General features: G+C 34.3%; 1 protein-coding gene across 12 annotated transcripts in view; it reads left to right on the top strand.

The window, feature by feature from the left end:
* The window catches only part of MYT1L (myelin transcription factor 1 like), a 333,487-nt gene that overhangs the window by 61,992 nt on the left and 246,045 nt on the right, over positions 1-25,450 (top strand). The window lies entirely within an intron of this gene.

Below are 25,450 nucleotides of genomic sequence, written 5' to 3'. Positions count from 1 at the left end.
TCTGGGCTTTCAAAAAAGATGTTATGCATGTTTCTATTTACAGTGAATGGATATGTGGCATTTAATACCCGACGGCGGGTTGTACTGGGTCTGGTTGGAATGTTAACTTTCCCTGCAGCAGCCCATACAGTGCTGTACTGTAAAACCACCACACAGGTACAAATCAAGTTGATGGAAAAACTGAGATTTGGAAGTATGGATGTATTTTAACCTTATAGTTGTTTTTGCTAGAAACAGGCTCTGTGACAACCTTTCTGAAAATATGTTGCTTATGGTTCAAGCATGATTGAGGATAGTATAATATAGTGATATACTTGTGATATATATATATATATATTTTTTTTAGCTTCGTTCCACTACGATTCTTGTATTCTCTTTTTAGGTAGTGTTTTTTCAGGGTATCAGGAGTGGGTCAACTGTACAAATTTCATAAGTTAGATCTCATAGTCCTGCACACATGTAGCTCTAAAATTGCTTAGATTTTGATGACAAATACTTCACTATGAACAAAACGTTATCAGATTTTAAAATATTGGAATTATTTCAATACCACTTTTCAATCATTTCTGCTTTTTGGTCAATCTAGGACATGTTTGTTGTTGACTTCTACCTTACATTTAACAGTTATATAGGACAGTAAACATTTAAGTATCCAAGTGAATACTTAAGAAATTGGCAAGACTTTGAAATTGGGCACTCTTTCATATAAAAATTACTGAGAGTATTTCTAGCTTTTCTTCCATTTCTTCTGTTCTCCAACTCATGTCAGGTTGTCTGGGATAGTCTTTTGCACTAGTCAGCATAAACAAACAATTTGCTTTAACTTTCTGCAAGTATTGTTCATGAAACTCAGGATTTTGTTCTCTTCTGCTGGGATTTACTGCAAGGAAGTAGTGGAGAAAAACATTAAAATGAACAACTACCTGTAATAACGTAAAGCATAGGCAAGAGTTACTGTTTGTTGCAAAAGGTAATGATGTTTGAAATATTTGTCCTAGACATTTAAAATCTTCTGTACACCATTGCATCAAAGGTCTGAGCCTTAACTGTACAACGGTCTAAGGTATATGAATCAGACTGTATTGAATTTATTTATTTTTTAATCCATTTTACATAAAAATCTATCTTCTGAAAGGATTTTGGATAGAACTAGCACAAAAGAGGTTGTGAAATGAGTTGCCATGTGTTCTCATATTGCAGTTCAGGATAGTTGTAAATGAGATGTGAATTTTCAAAACTGGTAAGTGATGCTAGAAGAGAAGTAGGGGAGGAAATGTCTTCATCTGAGAGGACTGCTATTTAGCATACAGTAACTGGCTTCTGGCTTCTGTTTAAAACATGAGTGCCCTAAAAGCGAGGTATGTGTTTTGGGGGGTTTGTTTGTTTATTTCTTAATAATGAGGGTGTGGTAACCAAAGCTTACCTGAATGATTCATGTGTTTTCAGAAGCTCTGATGATATACCATGTCTATTAGCATCACAGATTCAAATGCAGTACAAATAGAGTAATTATTCTGCATCTAAAGTACTTGATTAATCTTCCTGTCTGCACAGAGCAAAAGAACTGTTACAGCTCAGCTTTGCTTATATTCCACTAGAAAACAGGTATTTTAATTGGGCATAGGGAAGCCTCCATTATGGAAAATGTGCAAGTTACTAAAATTGGTAGGTCATAAATTTCATACAGAAGGAAGTTATTCACAGGTTGAATTCATTGGAAATACTTTCTTTACAAGGATGTCATTAGATGAGTGTGTTTGACAGGGTATTTTCTGACAGATCTCATTCACTCCAGCCAGTCTAACTAGATCAGAGAAAAAGAGAAAAAACAAAACAAAAACAAAACAAAACAAAACAAAACAAAAACAACAACAACAACAACAACAACAAAAACAGAGAGAGAGAAAGGAGTAAGTTGCTGGTAAGGGAACTTACTTAGAGAAACAAAAATGTAATGAGAGAGTTGGTCCAGAGGTGACACAAGAGAAGCTACAGATTCAGGAGTGGGGGACTTGGAGGAGGTGGAGAACTATTGGGAGTTGATGTAGATTCTGTGATTCTGAGGAGCAAAAACAGAACCTAAATCAGACAACTCAACCTGAAAGGATATGAGGAGATAGGCAGACAGAGAGTGAATGAGTTCACCAGATGGAAGACAGGGAGAGCAAAGGCTTAAAAAATAAGGAAGAAAGGAAGGAAATGAAATGAAAAGGAAAAGGAGGGAGAATGGAAGGAAGAAGAAAAGAGGGAAAGAAAGAGGGAAGGAAGGGGAAAGAAGGAAGGAGAAAAATAAGAAGGACGATGGCAAATAAAAGAGCAAGTGAGCTTTGGAGGTAGAGAAAAAACAACCACAGGAAAGTAGGAAGAAAATGTTTTGCAGCCAAGTGAGGAAAATGGGTGCTGTAGGAGAGATCAAAAGGCACTTAATAGATTTGACTGATTTATTTACTTTTGAGATTTTATTATTCTTTATTGTATTATTCTATTATTTTATTATTCTTTTTTACTTTTCTGTTTTATATTATTTTATATTCTTTTTTATTATTCTATTATTATTTTATAATATTAATTCAATATTCAATAATATTCTTTAATTCAATAACATTGAAAACACTACTGAATAATTGTAAAACATCCAAAGTGCTTTTATGATTAGCTTTTTAACATTTGTTTCAGTACCATGTTTTAGGACCCTGACACTTCATGATAAGAAGTTCTGTTGTATTCTATGGAATGTGTTATACTTTGTAATTTTTTTTTCACTAGGGTAAAATTTTACAGTTAAAACTTTCTGCTATTACACAGCCTTGCAGTGTAATAGTCTCTTCACCAAAACACCTGTTTTGTCTTGTGGCACAAAAGGGATAACAACACCAAAACAAGGTCAGATTTTCAACAAAACTTGTGGGTCAATAACTGTTGAGCAAATTCATCGATAATACTCATTTGAAAATTTATCATATTATGCCAAATCAGGCCTTAAGTTATTAGGATTTGGAAGCTTGCTTTCTTTGGTTTTCCATGAAAAGCATGGAAAATTTGAGCATTTGAAAGAAGCAGTGACAGTCTTTTAAAACTTAATTCTAATTTCAAAAAATAAGATATGTCAGATCTTTGGGTAATATTGTAGTACCAGATTTTGTTATTGTTAATCTAAAGATTTTTCTAAGTGGCTACTAAATGAATGAGAGTAATTGAGCATTCAAGGCACTGAATTGCTACTGAAAATACTGATGTATATATTCTTAATAAGCTAAATTCTTCTTAAATTTACATGGGAGACAGTATCTCAGATTTATTATTTTTACACTGTTGGCTGTTTTTTTAAAAGAGGCTAATCAGTTTAACATGCAACCTGTATTTCTTGCTTGCAAACTTGGATTGGCTGTTATCTACATAGTAAACCCAAAATTTAGACCTTAATTTCAACCAGATAGAAAACCTAGTTTTGGGGTACTTAATAAAAAATTTGCAGTGATAGTGTACATGATATGAAGTAATAATCTGGTATCACTTATTCTGCTATTTCAAGTTTAATCACATAATTTTGAAGGGTAAACTTTGTCCAAAGTAGACTCTATTCTGAATCATTTTATCCTAATCTAGCTTTGTTTGATCAGAGTACATTAAGTTATTTGCAGCTGTCATAAAGCCAGAAAAACAAAAAAATCCCATGAATCCAACACAAACAAAGTAAGGTGTGTTAGGTAATTAAATGGAAATGTAATAATAAGTTCATATCTGACCAGGAAGCATTATATTTCTAAATAATCAAGTACTGAAGACTGTGATTCTGTTTTCTGAGATAAACAAAATTGGATTACAAAATGAAATAACATTTCTGAAAATTGACTTTGATATTTAACACAAGAGCTGTATAAAAGATATAACAAGAAATTTTTTTTCTCTTTTATGAAGGGCACACACAGCAAAATCTGGTGTAATAAACTATGTGTAGACCATGTTTTATTTTTTTTTTTAAACTATTTTTTGTAGCTTCAGTGCCACGTAGAGGTAAAAATCCTTTTGGGTGTGGGATATATGAGAAAAAGAAGTTTTACAGATTATTGAACTTCATATGTATTTGATTTTATTGTTGTTGTTTGTTTTATTTTGTTTTGGTTTTAATTCCTTTAAACTTTGCATAAAATTTTCAGTTCTAGCTCTTCTAGCTGAAGCATACAAAAATTTTCAGTTTCACCTTTTAATGTGCATTTAAAGCATTCTTGAATTTTGCCAGGCAGAAAGTAAAAGTTGACATAAATATATTAAATCCAGAAACCTAAGCATTTGGGTCATTCCATAAAATGATTCCCAAATCATTATAGTCTCTCAAAAGATTTGACCCAAGTTTTTCATTCTAGATGATTGATATTTAATTTAAATTATTGATATTTAATTTAAATTATGTCCTACACCGTAAGTATGAGCATGAATTTTTACTGTGTATTATCTTTCAGCATCCCAGTGAGACTATTACAATAGACAAAGCTTGTGAGGGCTGAAGGCACAACAGGCTCCTGCTTTCCTTTGGCTGAGACTGATATGGTAGAAGAACTAGTACAACATCTAGAAATGATATAGCAGTTGTTGAATCAAGATTTTGGCAGGCTGTACAACATGAACTGGGCAATTTCCCGTTTTGATTCTGTCTTCCAATAGCAAACTATATATTCACATACAGAACATGTTTTATTTTGACCCACATATCATGACCCACTATCATCTCTGTAGACCAGGTTCAGTGAATCACTCCATGATTTACTTTGAAGGAGCTTAAAGTCTTGAGATTGTTACTGGACAAACCTTAGCTACAGGTAAATTGTTTGCAGCTCCTAAAGTTTTTGTTAGGTCAGTTCTTGACTAACTTTGCTGAAGAGGAAAATTTAGAAAAATTCTCATTTTGAACCTATTCTAGAATTAGTAATTAAGTCCATAATATTTCATATACTAAACCACATAAAATCAAGACAGTTTTTTGTTTGTTTGTTTGTTTGTTTGTTTGTTTGTTTTTTGGTTGTTTTTTTGTTTTTGTTTTTTCAGGTAATTACTTCCAGATTTAAGAAGAATTAAATTTGATTATTGATTATTGAATTGTTTTATTGTATCTTCTGGTATTGAAAAATGAAAGGGAACCTTACACTAAAAATTACCATAGAGACTGATAATATTTGGAAGTTTTAAATATATCACACTTTATTGTCATGAATTGCATTATAATAGCAGATCCTTAGTGACAAGTAACTTCCAGGAAAGACACAGTCATCTGAGAAACAAAAATATACATTTTTCTTAAAGCTAATGGGAGCTGCTCCCCTGCCTAGGACTTAGTGGTTTGTGCAAGCTAGATGAATTCTTAAGAGTTGGCCGTGTCAGTAATGGTCCTTGAACTTGGTTCGCCATCATTTGGTCTCTATTTTTATCTCAGTCTCTGTTCCTTCTGTGCTGACTGGTTTACATCCTTTCTCATATTTGCTGTCTTCTCCTCCTTTCACTGTCCCAGTGTGCCAGGACTCTGGAATTCGTCGGTATGATAGACCTTTGTTAATAGGTACAATAGTGAGGGTAGAAAGAAATAGTAAAATCATCCTTCTTAAGAGACTAATACATTAATACATTAAAAGTTATCTTCAGTTATGTCTTGTGTCATTTATAGGGCTGCTATTAGATCCTGTATGATTTCTCATGACATCTCATATCAGTTTGTGTTAACTATATGATCTGTTATATAAGTTGCAAGACTTTATTTCATGACAAAATCATGAGTAATGTGTGTTATGACTCTATGTTCATGGAATATCACCTCTTACTTTAAGAATGCACAAACAGAGAGGGCTCATCAGAGATTTGCATGGGAATTTTTTTCCCAAGCACATAACAATATGCAAATTTCTCAGGATCAAAGGTAAGTCAAAGAAAAATGGCACTGAGTAGAATAAGTCAGCTCAGCTAGCAGCCTAACTACATGACAGACCCACAGGCATCTTCAGAGCTGTCAGCTTTACTGCCTTCAGAGCTTACCAAGGGGCCAGATGCTGCTATGGGATGAATATTTTCTGCAGTTTGGCACTTGGGCTCTATAATGGCCTGTGTGTTGTGTTGGACTGGGAGCTTTCACTATGCTGCTGGGGATGGACACAGAGGAAATCCGATTTACTGAGATTAATATTAAAATGTTAAAAATAAATTGTTATGACCAAAAATAAATTGTTAAGCGAAGTTCTACTTAACAATAATTAAAGAGCAAACATGCAGAAAAAAAAAAAAAGAAAAGAAAAAAAAAAAGAAACTTTGCTTTATTTAAGAGCACATATTTAAATTATAAAGGCTTGCCATTTATTTCTAGATTCTCACAGTTTTCTACTGAGCAAAAGTGAGAAGCATATCCATATAAATGTATACAAAACTCACATCAAATAGGGATTTACATGCAAGTTATCCATTTGTTCAGCCCTGTATCATATTCAGTGCAGACACAGAATTTACTTTCTCTACTTTGATGATTAATGATAATGAAACTAATGAAAAAGTATTCAGATTTACTTCATCTGGCTAGTGTTTTTGAGTGCATCAGAAGTAAAAGTTGCCCTTTTTTTTTTTCTACTATAAGATTATTCTCAACACTCTGTACTGCACTCTATCTCTGTTATGGCTAGAAGGAAAGTTTTAGACTTCAAAGTTTTTAATTAAAAAAATCACTAGAAACAGGGATTTTGTGTTTTCCTTTTATTTTTATTTTTATTTTTATTTTTATTTTTATTTTTGAGTTAAAATACTTCTGTAGAGTTCTAACAATTAGAAAAATAGTGATCAAGTGCCATTTACATGAGATATTGAAGTCTTCAGATGTGTTCTTAACTGGCTGACATGAAATTAAAAACACTTTAACAAGAAAACAAAAAGTATTAGACTTAATTTTATTGGTCTTGGAGGTTAAAAACAAAACAAAACAAAATTTTTTAGCTTAGTTTAGTTTAGGTAGCTTTCTGCTGGTAACATTGATTAAGAACAAACAAAGCCAGTGTCTGATCTGAGGTGAGCTCCAGTTATCTGTTGCTTCTGGCACTATTTTCACTATTTTGACTGAATACATATGCCAGAGATGGATGAAATTCAGCCCTGAGCAGGGGACTAGCATGTAACCAGTAAATCACTTAGGTCCTATTTAACCCTAAAATTTGAACATGCAAGTGCCATTTGGACAAGAAAGCCTGTAATTTGGGTAAGAGAATTTACTACCTGAAATCACAAACAATCATGTAGAGGGATATTTCCTGAAATACAAGGGTCTTATTTTTCAATTTCATTAATCTAATTCAGTCTTTTTTTTTTTTTCCATTTTTTTTTTTTTCTATGAAAATGAGTTAAGATTATATTTGTTGACTCCTGAAGGATCAGAGAAGTACTTCACAACATTTCTGAGTGCATTCAGAAACTACTTGAGGCAAACAAGACCAGAATTCCAACAAAAGTTTTTAAATGCTGGCAAACTGTTGTAACCCTCCTCTCCAATGTAAAAAACCTGTGCCCTAGTGAATTCCTCTAAATCATATTCCAGAAAAGAGAAGTAATACATGTAGCCAAAAGCAAAGAACAAAAGACTTTCTAGAATGTTTATGACTGCTCTACAGAAACTGCTATTTTCATACATACAGTTTTTATTGATTTACTAATCTAATAATAATTGAAAACTTAAAATTATGTGGGGTTTACCAAGGATTGCCCAGTGAAAGACAAACACACACACACAGAAAACCACTCAAATATTTGATATGGGTTGAGATGTGGTTACTGCAATGAACTAGTTACAAGTATTTAGCAGACAAGAAAAAAAGTAGTCTGGAAAAGGATATTTTGGGAGAAATCCTGGCTCTGCTGTGAGGGACTTAATCCAGTTTACAATCTGCATTAACATTTTCTCTGATATTTGTATTTGAAATGTTTGATCTGCCATAGTGTCTGAGTCATCTTTCATAATATCTTTCAATTGACTAAAAGAAACTGAATCAGACTAATGAGCTGACCTTTTTTTCAGTTCTGAACGAATGATTTCTAAATATGTAGTATGATAGGTTTGATCAGTTTTGATAATGTAGCCAGTAAAATAACACTAAACCCCATCAGGAGACCTTTTGAAACTCTAATAATAATCCAGTAATTAACAAGTTTGAAGTTTTTCCAGTATTTGTATATGCTTTTCTTCTATTAAATCAAATCAGAAGTAAATAAAACTTTAATAAAATCAGAATGAATGAAGATATTTCATTCTTTTACTCTGATTTGGCCATGAACTGATTCAAGCCGTTCTAGATATTGGAATATCAGCAATCAAACTCAAAACATCAGCAATCCTAAGAAACTAGATGGACTAGATGATCTTTCATCCTTGGACTGGATGATCTTTCAAGGTCCTTTCTGATCTCTATTCTGTGATTCTGTGAAACAAAGTTAATATATGTGACAGTTGTGTGTATCACAACTGCATTGTCTCTGTTATTGTGAAATCCTGATTGTGATGGAAAAGTAATTATTCATCTATTTTTCAAGATATTAAAAATCCCACACCTGAAGTGTTTATTGAAGTGGGCAGACAACGTCTTGGTCACAAGGCTGGTGAATCTGATGTATGTCTTAAGTTTTTGTGTGTGTTTGTTTATGTGTGTACATATTAAGAGTACAAAAGGGGAAAAATAACACTGTAACAAGTTGCTTAGATAGGTTGTGGATATCTATCCTTGAAGGTTTTCAAGACTCAGCAGGACAAAACCCTGAGCAACCTGGTCTAGATTTAGAATTGACCTTGTACTGAGCAGGAGAGTGGACTAGAGACCTCTGGAGGTCCATTTCAGCCTGAGTAACTGTGATTCTCTGATCTTGTAAAAAAGTGAGTGTGTAAAAAGAAATAAATATTAAAGGAAATTTGGGGGGGTTAGAAAATTCCATAAAGATTAAAAGACAGAGTTAAAAGAATGTTGATACCAGAGCTTCCTGTGCCCTGCAGGGAGCCACAATGGTTTTGAGATTGTTCCCAGAGGTTTCACCTCTTAAAGTCTCTACTGTAGAGAAAGATATTACAACATCAAAGATGACTCTGACACATCATCCCCAGCAGGTAACCCCATACAAGGTTGCTGTATGTGTGCTGAATGATGTCATATTGCAGTAGGCAAAGAAATACTGTTATTACTTCTGATTTAGCAAAAAGAACGCTTGATTGATGGAATTATCAAACAGGGGACTTTGAAAGGAGTAAATAAGTAAACTTTTTTTTCTTTTCTCCCCCAGTTTTGTCTGTGACTGTGGTAACTTTTGATACAGATTAAAAAGTTTGGTGACTAGGTGATGTTTCCAAGCTAAAACGTCTGCTCCTGTCATTCCAGAGAATTCACAACTACTTCAGTTTTCTCCTTGAAAGGAAATATAGAAAGATGTCATGCCTTGGATGTAACACACTTCATTTTCTGTATTTACTTTATTTTTATGCATTAAAACATTTTTTTTTTAAAATTTTATGTTATTATTTTATTTTATTTTATTTTATTTTATTTTATTTTATTTTATTTTATTTTATTTTATTTTATTTTTCTTTCTATTCTATTCTATTCATTTTTAATGCTAGAATGGACCTTTTCTCTTTTAAAAATAGTTTGTGTTTTTTTAACTTCTCAGCTTTCATTGACAAAATAGTTATTTCAGTAACTAATTTAAGAAGAAAGATAGCAACAATACCTGTAACCTCTGCCAGAAGATGGAGGCCTATAGTGACTAGAATGCTCTACAGCTGTTGCCAGAGTAGACAGCCAAGTATTGATGATATATCTGCATGGAAATTGTTCACACTGTGTACAGTTGTGGCTAGGAATAGATAGTACTATAATGCAGTAGCTAAAGTCACTCTTCTTTACTAACATCTGAAAAATCATGACCTGGGTAACTTATTCCTTTTTGTAATGTGGTTTCCATTTTAATCATATGGACTTTATTTCACTTGTCTTCTCTACTGGTATCTTCAGGAGGCTTCTTGGACTAATACCCACTTTCAAAGAAGAGGCATATATCTCATTTTATGTAGATGAAATTCACTGCCACTAAGATGACTTGCAAGTAGATATGCTGTGGAAGGTCCATCTAATTTAGCAGAGCTACAGGCTGGGAGAGGAATGGTTGGAGAGCTGCCAGGGAGAGAAGGACCTGGGAGTGATGGTGGATAGTCGGCTGAATATGAGCCAGCAGTGTGCTCAGGTGGCCAAGAAGGCCAACAGCATCCTGGCTTGTATCAGGAACAGTGTGACCAGAAGGGCTAGGGAGGTGATCGTCCCCCTGTACTCGGCTCTGGTGAGGCCGCACCTCGAGTACTGTGTTCAGTTTTGGGCCCCTTGCTACAAGAAGGACATCGAGGTGCTCGAGCGGGTGCAGAGAAGGGCGACAAAGCTGGTGAGGGGCCTGGAGAACAAGTCCTACGAGGAGCGGCTGAGGGAGCTGGGCTTGTTCAGCCTGGAGAAGAGGAGGCTCAGGGGTGACCTTATCGCTCTTTATAGGTACCTCAAGGGAGGCTGTAGCGAGGTGGGGGTTGGCCTGTTCTCCCACGTGCCTCGTGACAGGACGAGGGGGAATGGGCTTAAGTTGAGCCAGGGGAGTTTTAGGTTAGATGTTAGGAAGAACTTCTTTACTGAAAGGGTTGTGAGGCATTGGAACAGGCTGCCCAGGGAAGTGGTGGAGTCACCATCCCTGGAAGTCTTCAAAAGACGTTTAGATGTAGAGCTTAGGGAAATGGTTTAGTGGGGACTGTTAGCGTTAGGTCAGAGGTTGGACTCGATGACGTTGAGGTCTCTTCCAACCTAGAAAATTCTGTGATTTTGTGATTCTGTAATTATTATTTTTTTTACATAAAAATTACTGATTATATTGATTGAGACAGGAAAAAATGATTTGTCAAATCAAAATATTTGCTTAAAATTGGTCAGAGGCTAATCTGCCTCAACTAGCTGTTCCATAAAAATTCATCATGTTTCATGTTTTTATTCTCTATCATATACCAGGCTATATCAGTCTCCTTAACAAGAACACATGTAGTCATACTTGCTGGTACTTTGTCTGGCAAAAGCCATAAAATTGTCTCCTGGAAATCCTCTGATTGTTGTAGACTGTGGGACACCTTGTCATTCTTTTGTCAGTTTTGATAACAAGAGCTCAGCAACTGGATGAAGATCAACAAAGTGAAATTTATCATGGTAAAATCAAAATAAGATAACCCAAAGAGATAATTCCTTTATGCAGACATAGGTACTTGTAGTCCTATGTACTGAGGACAGTTGTTTTCTTTACATCAAAACAATTTATTGGTATCTTGTTTCCACAAAACTTGTTTCTAAACTTAAAAATAAAGTGTTTCTCTGCTTCCTGCTGATTAGAAAATGTTTGTTGCTTGGCCATTTCTGTTTAGAGAGAGATTAGGCCAGTTGTGTGCATCATTACACAGAATCACAGAATCATCTAGGTTGGAAGAGATCATCTACTCCAACCTCTGACCTAACAGTAACAAGTCCTCCCCTAAACCATATCACTAAGCTCTACATCTAAATGTCTTTTAAAGACATCCAGGGATGGTGACTCAGCCAGTTCCCTGGGCAGCCTATTCCAATGCCTAACAACCCTTTCAGTAAGGAAGTTCTTCCTAATATCCAACCTAAACCTCCCCTGGTGCAACTTTAGCCCATTCCCCCTTATCCTGTCACCGGGCATGTGAGACCAACCCTCACCTCGCTACAGCCTCCTTGAGGCTGTAGCCTCCTTGAACCTGTGGAGTGAGATAAGGTCACCCCTGAGCCTTCTCTTTTCCAGGTTATTCTAATATTGGATTACCAAAATGTGCTGTCTTTGAGGATTATGGTATGAACAACTGAATATACACAGACAGTAGCACTTTCCTGGTGAGTCCTAGGAAGTGTTGGGTGGGCACTTCCTAGTGTCCCTCTACCCCCTGAAAGCCCACTTGTGTTGCCATTTTACTGCTGATTTGTAATTGGAACTGTATGTTTTCTCTCCTGTCCAGCCATGCAGTGTAAAACTGCCACTGTCCTGGGACAGTGCAACCAGCAAAGCCAGGATTGAAATAGGAAAGATCAAGGAAAAAGAAGCTTTAAAACATGAAGAGCCCAGATGTTCTTTAAGCCAAAAACAAAACAAACAAAAAAACAACAATGGGTATTCATGAAAAACAGCAATGGTACAAGAAGTTGTTATTTTTCCAGACATACAAAACTGAAAATATATGTGTATTCCTGGAATTAGTATGAAATTGTATGCTTTAGGTTACCATAACAGCATTTTTTTTATCCCCAGTAATATAATTAGAAGTCTGATGAAGTAATTCCCTTCAGAAACAAAGACTGAAACTTGCCTTTATATGTTCTGTTGTTTAATTGTGTACATAAATGCTAACCTATATATTACTTTTTGCTTGATCTCACGTTTTGTTTTTGTTTGTTTGATTGTTTTCTGGGCAGCTCTGTTTATGCAGATCTCTGAATAAAGAGAATGATTTAATAAAGAAGAAGGTGATGTGCAACAGCAATAGATGAGAGTAACCTATGAAGTAATAGATTTAGAAAGATGGGAAATTGGCCAATACTGATTTCAGAGAACATGAGAGAAAACTTATTTTATGTCCTTGTAAAGCTATAAGAATTCCATTTGCTTTGTCTTCCACAAGGGCACAACTAATGATCTTTGAAGAGTTTATAGCTTTTACAGGATTTGAAACTTTTTTTTTGTGTTATCTATCTGTAAAAGTATGAAAATAAAGATGACACAAAATGACAGAAAATACTGCAGGAAAAAAAAAGTGCTCACTTAGTTACAATCATAACAGTCTTTATCCCCTGGGACTTTAGTTTTACTTAGGCCCACTGAACCTATGCAAGTTCATTCAGTACTACCTGCTCAATAGATATCATTGTTTCTTTCCTCTCCTGCTCTGTAATTCTAGTTTATTATTATCAGCTTTAAAATAACTATGTATTTACATTAATATACACTGTATTGTGATAATCAAATCATAGAAATAACTAAAGTTCTGTCTCATTTTAAGATGTGCTGGGTGCTCCACCCTTAATGTGCAGTATTTAAGAGTGAAAGTAGAGAAGAAGATTCAGGTGTATTTTGTTTTATATTTCAAGCTTTTTATAAAGAGAAAACCAGGCCTCATATATAATGAGGTAAATGTTAACGGCTTCTTTAACTGCTTCAAAATAAGAAATTAGCCAAGAAAAAAATGTGAAAAAGTAACCTTGACCTATCCAAAAAGATTGTACAGAAGTTCATAGACACCTTTTTGGTCTATGCAGTAATTATACACTGAAATTATAATATTTTGAATGAGTTCTATCATGTAAAGATTTAATTGGGCCATAAAATCCTTATAAAAATATGAAAGAAACTTGGCTGAATGAAGTTGGTACATAATGTAGAAATTTGATTATCTCAATAACTTTGCTGATTTTAAACCTTAACTCTCTAAAATGATCATAACATTTTCCCACCTAGGCAACATTATTCACCAACTGATTGTATCAGGATCTTCTGGAGAAGATGTTTAGATGAAGAAGTTAGGTAGTTGCTAGGGTCTTGTACTTATTCTGTCAATCTAGCAAGGTTCATAAGCAGATGCTTTATTGGAAACACATGAAGAATATCAAGATTATATGGAATACAAATAATTTTAAAAATAAACTTGGAGAAAGAGGTTGTCTTATGTACTTCCCTCAACATGCACATAGAGCAACTCAGAATGAACTATCTATTACTTCCAAAGAAAGCTGCACTTGTTTGTTAAGGATAAAGAAGGAATAAAATGGGAGCTCTAAAACGAGGGGAAAAGATAGGCTTGTAACAATAAATATATGAGATTAAAAATATTGTTTACAATATTATATTTGATTTTTAAGTTGCTTCTTATTTTCTTACTCTCCTCTCATATTAATCTCTCAAAACAGGAATATATCTGAAATCATAGTAATTCAGAGTATGAATGTGTTTTACCCTGTTCTTTGTTAAGACCTCAAGTTCATTTGAAGAAAACATGTAGGCTTCTAAATCTTTTGTGTACATCTGAAAAATTCACTTTGCTTTCTTAAAGGGTTTACTTTAGAAAAATATTAATCTATTCCTGCAATTAATCTGCATTATTAGGAATATTATTTACTTTGAAAGGCTAGTCAGAGATTAGTACCACACAGAGATCTGTCACATCTATGTATTAATATTTGTTCTTTAGATTTTGTTATTTAGATTTTATTCTTATAACATTATTCCATTCTGCTCTAAGGTGTTTGGTTATCTGAGAGCATATGACATATAACTCTTATTCCATACAACAAATGTTACCTCTGTCTTCAAGCTAAAGTGTCTTCTTCCTGTCCTTACAAAACCAGGAGTTTAAGCTAGTGCAATCTAACCACACCAAGACCATCAAACAATGCTGGTAAATTTCAGTGCAGACACTGACACCAGTTCCATTTGGCTTTGTCTTTAGGCACCATGGTATTTTTTAACATACCTACCAATTCTATTCTTAACAACTATTTAAGTATTTTTATTTTTCACTTTAATATTTCTGGCATAGTAGAACAGTCTTCTGATTTGGATACCAAGTGTGGTTGTACTAACAATATATGCCAATGGTATTTTTCAGTAATCCTTAAGCTTATGTACATATTGTAATGATATCAGCATGTTGTCTTGTATATATAATTCTTGACAGTTAGCTATTTTCTCTATTAAGGTTCACTCCATAGAATGCAGGTTGAAAAGTTTTTATTTTATTTCTTTCAGACTGAGGAACTAATGCATTGTTCTGACTGTTGTCCTTAAACTGGAAAGAAAAAAAAAAAAAAAAAAAAAAAAAAGACTAAGAAAAGAAACGGTAGTTTTTATTTGTGGTGCAATATATCTTGATGTAGAACCCTAAATTGAACTGCAAAGAGAAAGTGACCTCCTCCTAAATGAAAGGGATGGAACTTGACTGAAATGTCAAGTGAAACATAGACCTTTAAAATTTATTGGAAATTAGGAGATATGTAAGTGCAAATACTAATAGAATTAAAATTACAACTACTAATAATACAAATACTAATAAAATTAAAATTAATAGAGCTTTTATAAGAGTTTTCTACACTATTCATAAATCTAGAGCATTTCAATGGCAAAATGAAAACTAGTCATCCACTTTTTTTTTTTTCCATTTCTACTTAAAAACAATTATGTGTAAACATACAAACACATTTTATTACCACTGAAATTGACATTACCTGAATATGTATATATTTTCAAATTTACTCCTTGGAAGCCTTTTCCCCTTAGAATTAACATTTTAACATTTTTTCCCCTTAAAAATTAAAATATCCTAAAATACTATTTTTATTTTTATTATTTTTATATTATTTTTATTTTTTCCCCAGTAAAGTATGTTAGTAAAACATGCTAGATCTTTTTCAGTGGATATTATTCTGTTATTTCCTGAATACATTTTGACTATTGTATTTATTGTATGTAATATCAATATATATGCTGTGGAAATAATTTCAGCTTACAAGCAATAAAAGTGATACGACAAAATGGAGAAGGGACTTGTCACCATTGACAGACCTATGAACTGTCACTGTTTTAGGCAAACTGCATACAATTAACAGTAAAGTTCCCATTGGCCTAAAAGTGTGTTCCTACTTGCTATGCATTTGCTTATTCAGCTTAAAGCAATCAGCTGAGCATGTATTTCTTTAGTCACATAAAGTCACATAAGACATGCAGAGGCAAAGACAGAATATGGGTTGAAATAACCAAAAGACAAAATAAGATTTAACACTTTTTAAAACAGCACCATTTTATCAAAAGCCATTTCAAAATTCAAGCCTTGTTCTAAGAGTTAATTCATTATTTTATCATGACCGAAAGTCTTGCCTATTGAAAATGGTAACAAGAGAGGACATTTGACTTTAACTCATAATGTGTTTCTTATTGATAATTCAATTGAATCAATATAAATAAATCTTGTTGCTTAAAGAATGATAATACTGTTCAATAGGAGGACAACTAATCTAATATGAATAGGTAATTGCTGGTCAAGAACTTGTGAATATGTGTGCAATTCAGTTAATATCTTCATACATGTTCAAGGTATAGGCATACAATTTAATTTAAGGGAGCAGTGACAATAATCACAGACATGCATTACTGTTTGAAAAACAAAATGAATGACCTGAAGAAAGACTTTTTGCCGTGTCTGTTGTGTGTACAATAATCTCAATTAAAGAAAATGTCCTTTGTATTATCAGACCACCTAGATTTGCTATTGAGTTAGAAAATATGTTTATGGAAAGGTTTTAGGTGTGTTGTTCACTAATTCTTTTACTAACAAAAAATGTATTTTTAAATGTCCTTGTTTTTTCCTGCCAATCACATAATCTGTTAGTCCCCATTTCATTTCTTATGGGGCTAAACTGGCTTCCTCATTTTTGCAGTTCATCAATACAAAACTGATTTGAAGCTGAGCTGTATAATAATAAGCCTTTCAGCAGCCAGGCTTGACACTTGCCTTGTAATTAAGGCCTTGATGGTTGTGTTGATGGCAAATGAAAGAAAATGGCTTTGTTCTCAATTCCAGAGGCTTGATTGCTGGTTCTCGTTCTCACCTGAATTCGACCCATTCTGCATTGTGCACATGATTGCTGGAGTGTGAGTAATTGCAGCGCTGGCAGATGACATTTTCATGAAGCACACTCTGCACTACTCCAGAGGGAATTTACAGAATTTATAGCTGGAGAAGCTCATCAAACATGGATTTAGGAAATGCCTATGTGAAAAGTGGGAGCCCACAACCAAATATCAGAGCTTTTCTTTTGACATTTGCTTTTACATAAAGGACTACTGTCTGCAACCTGTCTTACCTTATGTTAGCAGCCTATTCCTAACAAGATTTTTTGATTAATACAGTTATAGAAGTCATTAACACGATTTATTCTTTTGCATGTTTTCTGGCAATTTTTTGTTTGTTTGAATAGGGGTCTCAGTAAATTAGTTTTCTCATTTTCATTCATATTTCTACATTTTCATAAACTTTCAACAATATAAAAATTGTCAGCTGATATTGATGAAAATGTGTGCATTTTTACTGAAATACTTGTTTTCTGAACATTTTTGAATTATAGCATATTTTGTTCATTTTGAATGAAAATAAATGTACATTTGAAGTAGCCATAAGGGCTTTTATAACAGAAATACATTTCAGCAATTACAAATCAGATCTTCTTTGGATAGGAAACAGTAATTACTTTTATACTGACAAGTTCACAGATTTCAGCGAATGGTATTTTGCATGTTGTAAATAAGAACTGTGTACTGAAATTGTGCATCATAGATTACATGTCATGGTATGCATAATCTTTTCTTCCCTCTGTCTTTATAATTCTGATTCTTCCTCTCCATCTGACAATCCTTGTGCCCGTCTTGTATTCACCATGTTTGCATCTGATCCCCTGGTGCTTCTCTTTGCTCATGGAACACAATAACACTTGGATGATGACTACCTGTAGGGTGTTGCGGTGTTTGTTCCTAACACATGAACCAACAGAAACATTTATGGAATTCTGATGACCTTTTTCAATCATAGCTGTTTAGGCTGTCACCTACTTTACACGTGAAGATTCATAGTTGCTGTGACTCAGACATATTTTTACACTGCTGTCTGTCTGGCAAGCAAAAATATCTGCACTTAGGTTCTATTGTTTCTTGAAGTTTCTTAATTGTGGCAAGTATAGAGCCTTTCCTCCTTGAAGTCGGTATTAATGATAGTCCTGAGCAATTGAATGATTGAAGGTTGTGTGTTTTTTGTTGTTGTTGTTGTTTTTTATTATTCATTTATTTATTTATTTTAATTAGACTTCTTAACTAACCCCTGGGAGAAGTTAGATGAAAAGTCCTTTGAGTTTCTGCAATGAACATTTGATTCTGAGTACTGATTATTATTTAAAATACTGCAGGGAAAAAAAAAAAAAAAAAAAAAAAAAAAACTTGAGATCTAAGCAGATGGTGTTAAAATTGTCTATTGTTTTATGTTCTAACATCCTCATTTCATTAATAGTTCTCTATATCAATACTAATAAAGAGGAGAATCAATCTAAACTACTGGCAGTTGTTTTATTTTATACTATAGTCTTCAGGTAATTAGATAGCACAAGAGGTGAGTTTTGAAGTGTCTTATCTAAATGTATGGATATTTGCTGCTGCCATTTACATTAAGTAGATTTTTTGTTTTCTATTGACTTCAATGTGAACAGGATGAAACCTATTGTAAATACATTTTCATTTTACTCATGCATGTTAGAACTAATATCCTTCTAATACCATTGTTAAATTCAGTTCTTAATCTTAAATATTCCTTGGAAATTCAACGCATTCTGGTTCAGATCCTCAAAAATTCTTAGGCAGTTAAAAACCTTTGCAAATTTGGGTCTCAGAGAGTTGCTTGTTGTCTTTTGAAACCATTAATACAATCACATTCAAGGTTTAAGACTCAAGAGTTGGCGACAAAGTCTGCAGTTCTTAATCACATCTCTTACAGTCACTGCTGAAAGGCTGAGATGCAGGTGGATACCTTTGCACTTGCTGATATTCCTCTTTCAGAAGTCTAAGGGGCCCTCATGCATTCTGGCAGCATTTTGAGGTGCTTTCCTATTCTCAGTGTGTTCCTACAGCATCAGAACATTTCTTATTTTGGGATTTGAGTGGCAACTCAACCCCAAGAGGGTAACCTACCATTATTTTCTGATGTCTATAACAAAACAACTTTTACAGGTCCAACACATATACTAGAAAAAGGTCAGGGTGTCACCCTCTGTGTCCTTACTTGGGATCTTTGACATGAAAAATGTTTTCTTTTGTGAAGACAAGACCTGGATCGAAAATAGAACATGATGAAAAATCTTGAGAACTTTTGTTTCATAAATCCATGACGAGACAGTAAACTGTGATGGAATGAATGAAAGCAACAGCCACAGAACCAGAACAGTGAAATGCCACAGGAAATAGAAGTTTTTGAAACATTCTGAGGTGAAAAGAAGAAACTGCCTGATACCATTACCTTAATTATGATGATGGTGTGAGCCATACTGAGCATGGTGATTAAATACCACAATATGAAGGCCATTTTTGGATTGTATTAGCATGTAACATGTCATCTGTAATGTTGAGAATCACCTTAATGCTCTCTTTTTAAAGTTAAAATATTGCAAATCATGAAAAATGTTCAAATAACATTTTTGTGACCTTCTTGCCACTACCTCTGGTACTATTTGAAAGCTTCAGCTCACTTTAATAATCCTTCTCTTACCCTATTTGTAAACTTCACCTTTTATACACACATCTCATTAACTTTCTCAACAAGAATGTTAATAAGATCTGCTTTAATTTTCCCTAATACCCATTCATGCTTGCTTTTCTGTCATCATATCTGCTCTTGTCCTCAAGCTTCTCCCATTTGCCTCAGTAATACAACACTCAGATATCTTGTCTTTTCCTTCATTTCTTCCTCTTGCTTGCTTTCTCACATTGCCTTGTGTTTTTGTTGTTGTTGTTGTTCTTTTTCTTGACAATACAAACATTTTGTAGTCTTCAGCATCTTCTCAGCAGTGTCTCTTAATTTCTTTTTTTTTTTTTTCCTTCCTGTTCTCTTCTACTTTTCACAACAAGGGAAAAAAGGATGCCTGGTTTGTGCTGTATTTTCATATTCATGATGAAATGGCTTTTTGGTCTGTGGCAGAGTGTTGGCTGTGTATAACCCACTGCTCAGGCTATTTATTGCATAAGACCGTTGACTATTTTGAAACAGGACTCTCTCTCTTTCCCCTGCCTCAGATTTGAACAGTTTTACAGTTAAGGGAAGAGTACTTCCACTGCTTCTTCCATGATGATTGTTAAGGCCATTACATTCTCTGGCTCCACACAGCACGTTATTTTATTTCCTCCTGTGTTATTATTTTTCAGCCAGTGCAGTTAATCATCATCCATTGCTTGTTTCCACTGGGAATCCCAAAGCTCTTGGACACTACAATGAGGTTATGATGTAGCTTTTTTATTATTCAAGGGAGGAGATGAGAGGGCAGAAGTTCCCTCCTTTCATTTATAAAAGGCAATATTACTGTATATTTTGTTGTACTTTCTTATAGGGCATCATCTCTAATTATTATGGCCTTATTTCAAATCTTTTTGGAACTAAATGTTCAACGTTTTATTTTGTAGTATCTGTTAACCCGGAAGTTACTTCAGCACCTGTTTTACCTGCTAGTCAAGCATATTGGTTTTGATACTATTATATAGCACAAGGACAAATCATACAGTGATGCATTTGATAATGGATTTCACATGTGTCCAATTTTATTAATGATATATTTTTAGTACCTTTGGGTGACAAGTTATACACCTGCCTGTGTATCTGAATCTACAGATTATTATTCCATTGAAAAATGTTCTATATTTTTTCTACTGATATATCAGTACAGCTCTTTGATATGTAGTTCACATTGTAGCTGGTATGTCATCCCACTTTAATTTTCAACCTTTGATACTGTTAGAAATCTATATTTTAGAAATCTATATTAAAGTTGCTTTGCAAAGCTCCCATTTGAGGTCTCCTGTCAGAGGACACCAAGACTTTGTCCTTCCAATACATGTGTTCATAAGCATATTTGATTTTCCTGTTTATCTGCTATTATAATTATACTTCTTGGGCTTTTGTTCTTGCATGCATGACACTGTATCCCACACAAAATTCTTCTGTGTTGGGTTGCTTTGTAGAAGTTGTTTTGTCTATTTCCAGCTAACTGCCGTATACACCAACTTTACATTTGAGGTACTGCTTTAAGTGAGATACATGTAAGTTATTGTTCTCTTACCCGAAAGTATTAGTGAAAACGGGGAGGAAAGAAGAGTGTGTTTGTGATAAAGCTTATGTCACAGAATCATAGAATATTTTGGATTGGAAGGGACCTTAAAGATCATCTAGTTCCAATCCCCCTGCCATAAGCAGAGACACCTTCCACTAGATCAGGTTGCTCTAAACCCCATCCAACCTGGCCTTGAACTCTTCCAGGGAAGGGACATCCACAGCTTCTCTGGCAACCTGTTCCACTGCCTCACCACCTTCACAGTAAATAATTTCTTCCTTTTATATAATCTAAACCCACTCTTTTTAGCTCTAAACCATTACCCCTTGTTCTGTCACTATACTTTGTGATAGAGTCTTTCCTGTACACCACCTTTTAAATACTGGAAGGCTGCCATAAGGACTCGCTGTAGCCTTCTCTTCTTTAGGCTAAACAACCCCAGATTTCTCAGCCTTTCTTCACAGGGGAGGTGCTCTGGCCCCCTGTTCATATTCATGGGCCTCCTCTGGACCCATTCTAATAGTTCTTTATTTTTCTTATGCTGAAGCCCAACAGCTGAACACAGTCCTCCAAGTAAAGCATCATAAGAGTGGAGTAGAGGGGGAGAATTGCATCCCTTGACCTGCTGGTCATGTTTCTTGGTTGGCTTTCTGGGTTGCAAGTGCATATAACCAGCTTGTTGAGCTTTTCACCCACCAGAACTCCCAAGTCCTTCTACACACAGCTGCTGTCTATTCTTTCATTGCCCATTCATGTTTAGGATTGTTCAGGTGCAGGACCTTGCACTTTGTTTCATGGAACTGCATGTTGTTCACACAGGCCCAGCTATTGAGCCTGTCAAGGACACTCTGAATGGCATGCCCTCCCCCCCAGTGTGTCAACTAGATCTCTCAGCTTGCTGTCATCTCCAAACTTGCTGAGGGTGCACTTTACCCCACTGTCTATGTCACCAATAAAGACGTTAAAGAGTGCCAGTCCCAATACCAGTTCCTGAGGAACACCATTTGTCACTGGTTTCTATTTGGACATTGAGCCATTGACCACAACTCATTGAGTGTGATCATCTAGACAGTTCCTTATACATGAAGTGGCCCATTCATCAAGTCCATGTCTTTCCAATTTGGAGACAAGGATGTTGTATGGGACAGTGTCAAATACTTGGCACAAATCCAGGTAGATGATATCAATTGTTCATAATGTCACCTGAGAAACAGTCAGAAATCATAAAATACTTTAACGTAAGAGAATAACAGCCATGGTTACATTTTTACTATAAATGGAATTTGGAACTTATGTAGTGCTTTAATCTGTTCAGAAATCATTTGCAAAGAAATCCAATCAGTAGGACCATATTCATTCTTTTCAAGTATTTTCCAATTGTTTATGCAGACAAATGTCAGTCTTGGAGGAGAATTACTCTTTTTTTTAACACTTATACACAATTATTCTTCGTGTGTAAATGACCATGTAGTGTTTTTGGTTTTGATTTGACTGTCTTTGATATGACAGGATAACTGAAGGACAATGAATAACTCATCGTGAATATTAGTTTTTATTTAGGAATCCAGCTTCTGCTCAATATATTTGCAAATATAGACCTGTTTGTAAACAATATTTACATTTTGTTGTTGTTGTTGTTGTTGTTGTGACACACAAAAATCACTTATTTGTATTCCAAACAAATGTTTGTGAATATGATGCAGTCAAATCAACATAAGTTTCAGCATACAAATCAACAGTAAGTTTCATTCAAATCATTACTTTCTGTGATGTAAATCATTGTAACTGAGTAAATATAATGGTAGTTTTCAGGTTCAGAGTAGGGTTTTAACATTAGCTTGTATAATGTACTATAAACATTATTAAAATGATTTTGCTTATGTATTTGTTATTAATACACTTTATTGAAATATGACTTACCTTAATGCTTTTGGTTCCATATTCAATTTTTGTAATCAATATTCTGCTAACAGACTTTCGTTTGCATTGAATTCTGTTATACACAGTTTATCCGTTGGCTCAGAGAATCTTAACATATCTTCATATAAATTATTATTTTAAAGGGGGAGGAACCAAATGTAATATCTGAATTTGTCATCAAGGCACATAATAATGTGCAGAGTCACAATGTCAGCTTTTGGAGTGACAAGGTATCACACTGAAAAAGAGTCTCCCCATACATGTCTCTTTTCTGTTCTGAAAGCCATTATGCAGATTTCAGCAGAGTAATATATGAAAAATATCACTGTCCAATCAAGCTTCCTTGCACATGATAAAATAGCAAAGCTGCTGTGTACCCTTTGTTCTTTTCCATTCAGAATTAGATAGATGGATAAAGGATGCAGATCAATAACTATCTACCTAATGTATATGCATCTTTGCTCATTAAACTTTAAGGATTATTTTTATTATTATTATTTTTATTTTTTAACACGTCTCAGGTACATCATAGGACCTTTACAACTGCCATCAAACTCAGACACAGGAAATGGATCCAATGGACAAACATAGCATGTTTCCTGGAATAGTCTCTATGGCTTTCTTTGTGCTGTACTGAGAAGGCTACTTTTATGGTTCTTTATGATGTACTATGCTGTGTTGCACTACCCATTTTAGTTGTCATTTTTTCAAAGGATGGACTTGCTGTTAAATAAATTAAATTAAAGATTAAAGGAGAAAGAAAAGTTTGTGGCAACAGAGGGTAAAATCTGTCCTTAGTCCACAGAGCAGTCAGTGGGTGCTCACCACTTTCATATGAAATCATTAGGTAGTTCCAACTTCATGTATGTACATAATGTGTAAACAGCTGTGCCCCAAATTTGTCAATTTATGTGTATCAGTAACACATGCCCTGTCACCACATTAACTTGTAATAAAATTCTTCACCAATAGCTGTCAGTGTAGAAGTTACTTTGATTACCTGCCTGATTTTCTGGCTCTCCTGGGAACAGAGTATAGAGGAGATGAATAAAAAAAGTATTTGTTGGCTTTTGAAATGCTTCCAAATCAACTGCCCTTAATATAACAGCCTTTCTTCCAACATAAATTGTTTTGTTGTAAAGGTTTAAGATAGAGGACAGCATTTTGAGTCACCCAGTCCTGTTGGGGTGCTATCCTCTGACTTAAGGAAATTTTCAGATTCCTTATAGTCCTGTTATTGGACGGGTTGCTCATTTTGGAAGAGCCATAAGTAAGTATTAAGACTTTTCTTCTGTGTTCACCATCCTCATTGCCTCTTAAAATTAGGAAGGACCTGAGGTTTTTCACTCTGCTATTAGTGTGCTGTTACCCATTATCTCCATTGTGCCTCACAGTCAGACAACTGTTTATCCATTGTTTGAGAGATAGATGCAACCTTCCCTTAAACTCCTCAGTGCCAGTTGTGCATTTTACTCATGAGTTTTAAATCCTTGCTTGGCAACAACTGACTCTTCGAGCCATTAGTCCTACCTAAGATACACTTGACATCAGAAAACATGACTGTCTCTTTTCAATGCTGATATTCTGAAATTTTCCAAAAGCACTAAATGGCAACTTCAGATATTTTCTTTCCCTGAGGAAGGTCATTGTCTCTGTTATTTTTATATTTCAGACCCCTTATTAATCATCTTTTTTAAAATTTATGTAAAATAATGTTTGTCAAGTCTGGGACATTTATCTTAAAGCAGGAATGGCAGTAAGACTGTCTATTGATAGATTTACATAAATGTTTACACTTGTTTATAGTTTTAAAAGTGTTGTTAATGGAAAAAATGCAATGCCTTATTTAATCGTAAGGAAAACATTTTTTTACATTATATTCTTTTTTCATAGCTGGATTTAAATTTCATATCCTGATTAAAACAAAAACAAAACCAAAAAGTTTAGTTGCTCTTCGAATTATTTTTAAACTTAATTTATTATCTTTATATTTGACATCTGACTTTTTAACCTTTGATTTAATGTTTGTTTCCAGAGTTTGTGTTTATGATATTGTTTCCATTTAAAAGCATGATAGAAGTCTGCCTAACATCAGCAGAAGCAGGACTAGGCCCACTGTATTTTTATTCATTCATTATTCAGAATAATCAGAGGCATGGTTTTGATGTCTGTAAATTTATGTAAACTGTCATCTGCTAAAATCTGTCCATAATCACAAGTGTGTCATAAATATTAATATTAAGTCAATGTTTTAAATCAGTTTTTTAAATTATCCAACTATTGGAAATAGTTGCAATTATTTCACCTTTTCCTGTAAAACCTGTAAAATAAATTAAATCATTGCAAGAAACAAAGTAACTGATTACTGCTGTTAAAATATTCAGTTCGACTGAGAGGAAGTATACAACCTATTAAAGGCAGAAGGCATTTATGTGAGGGTAGGGTGGATCTGAGTGTTTCCTTGTGGTTTTGTTTTACAGTTTTAGTTTTTTCTTCTGAACATTCAAGTATAAGAATAATTGAGAACACTTTATGACCTTTGTGGAAACAGTTTGTTCACCGTATCATTCAGAATTTAGCTTTTTTGTGGAATT

Source organism: Aythya fuligula, chromosome 3 (genome assembly GCF_009819795.1).
Source record: "Aythya fuligula isolate bAytFul2 chromosome 3, bAytFul2.pri, whole genome shotgun sequence".
NCBI classification, from domain to species: Eukaryota; Metazoa; Chordata; class Aves; order Anseriformes; family Anatidae; genus Aythya; species Aythya fuligula.
This window is presented reverse-complemented; position numbering and strand designations above follow the sequence as displayed.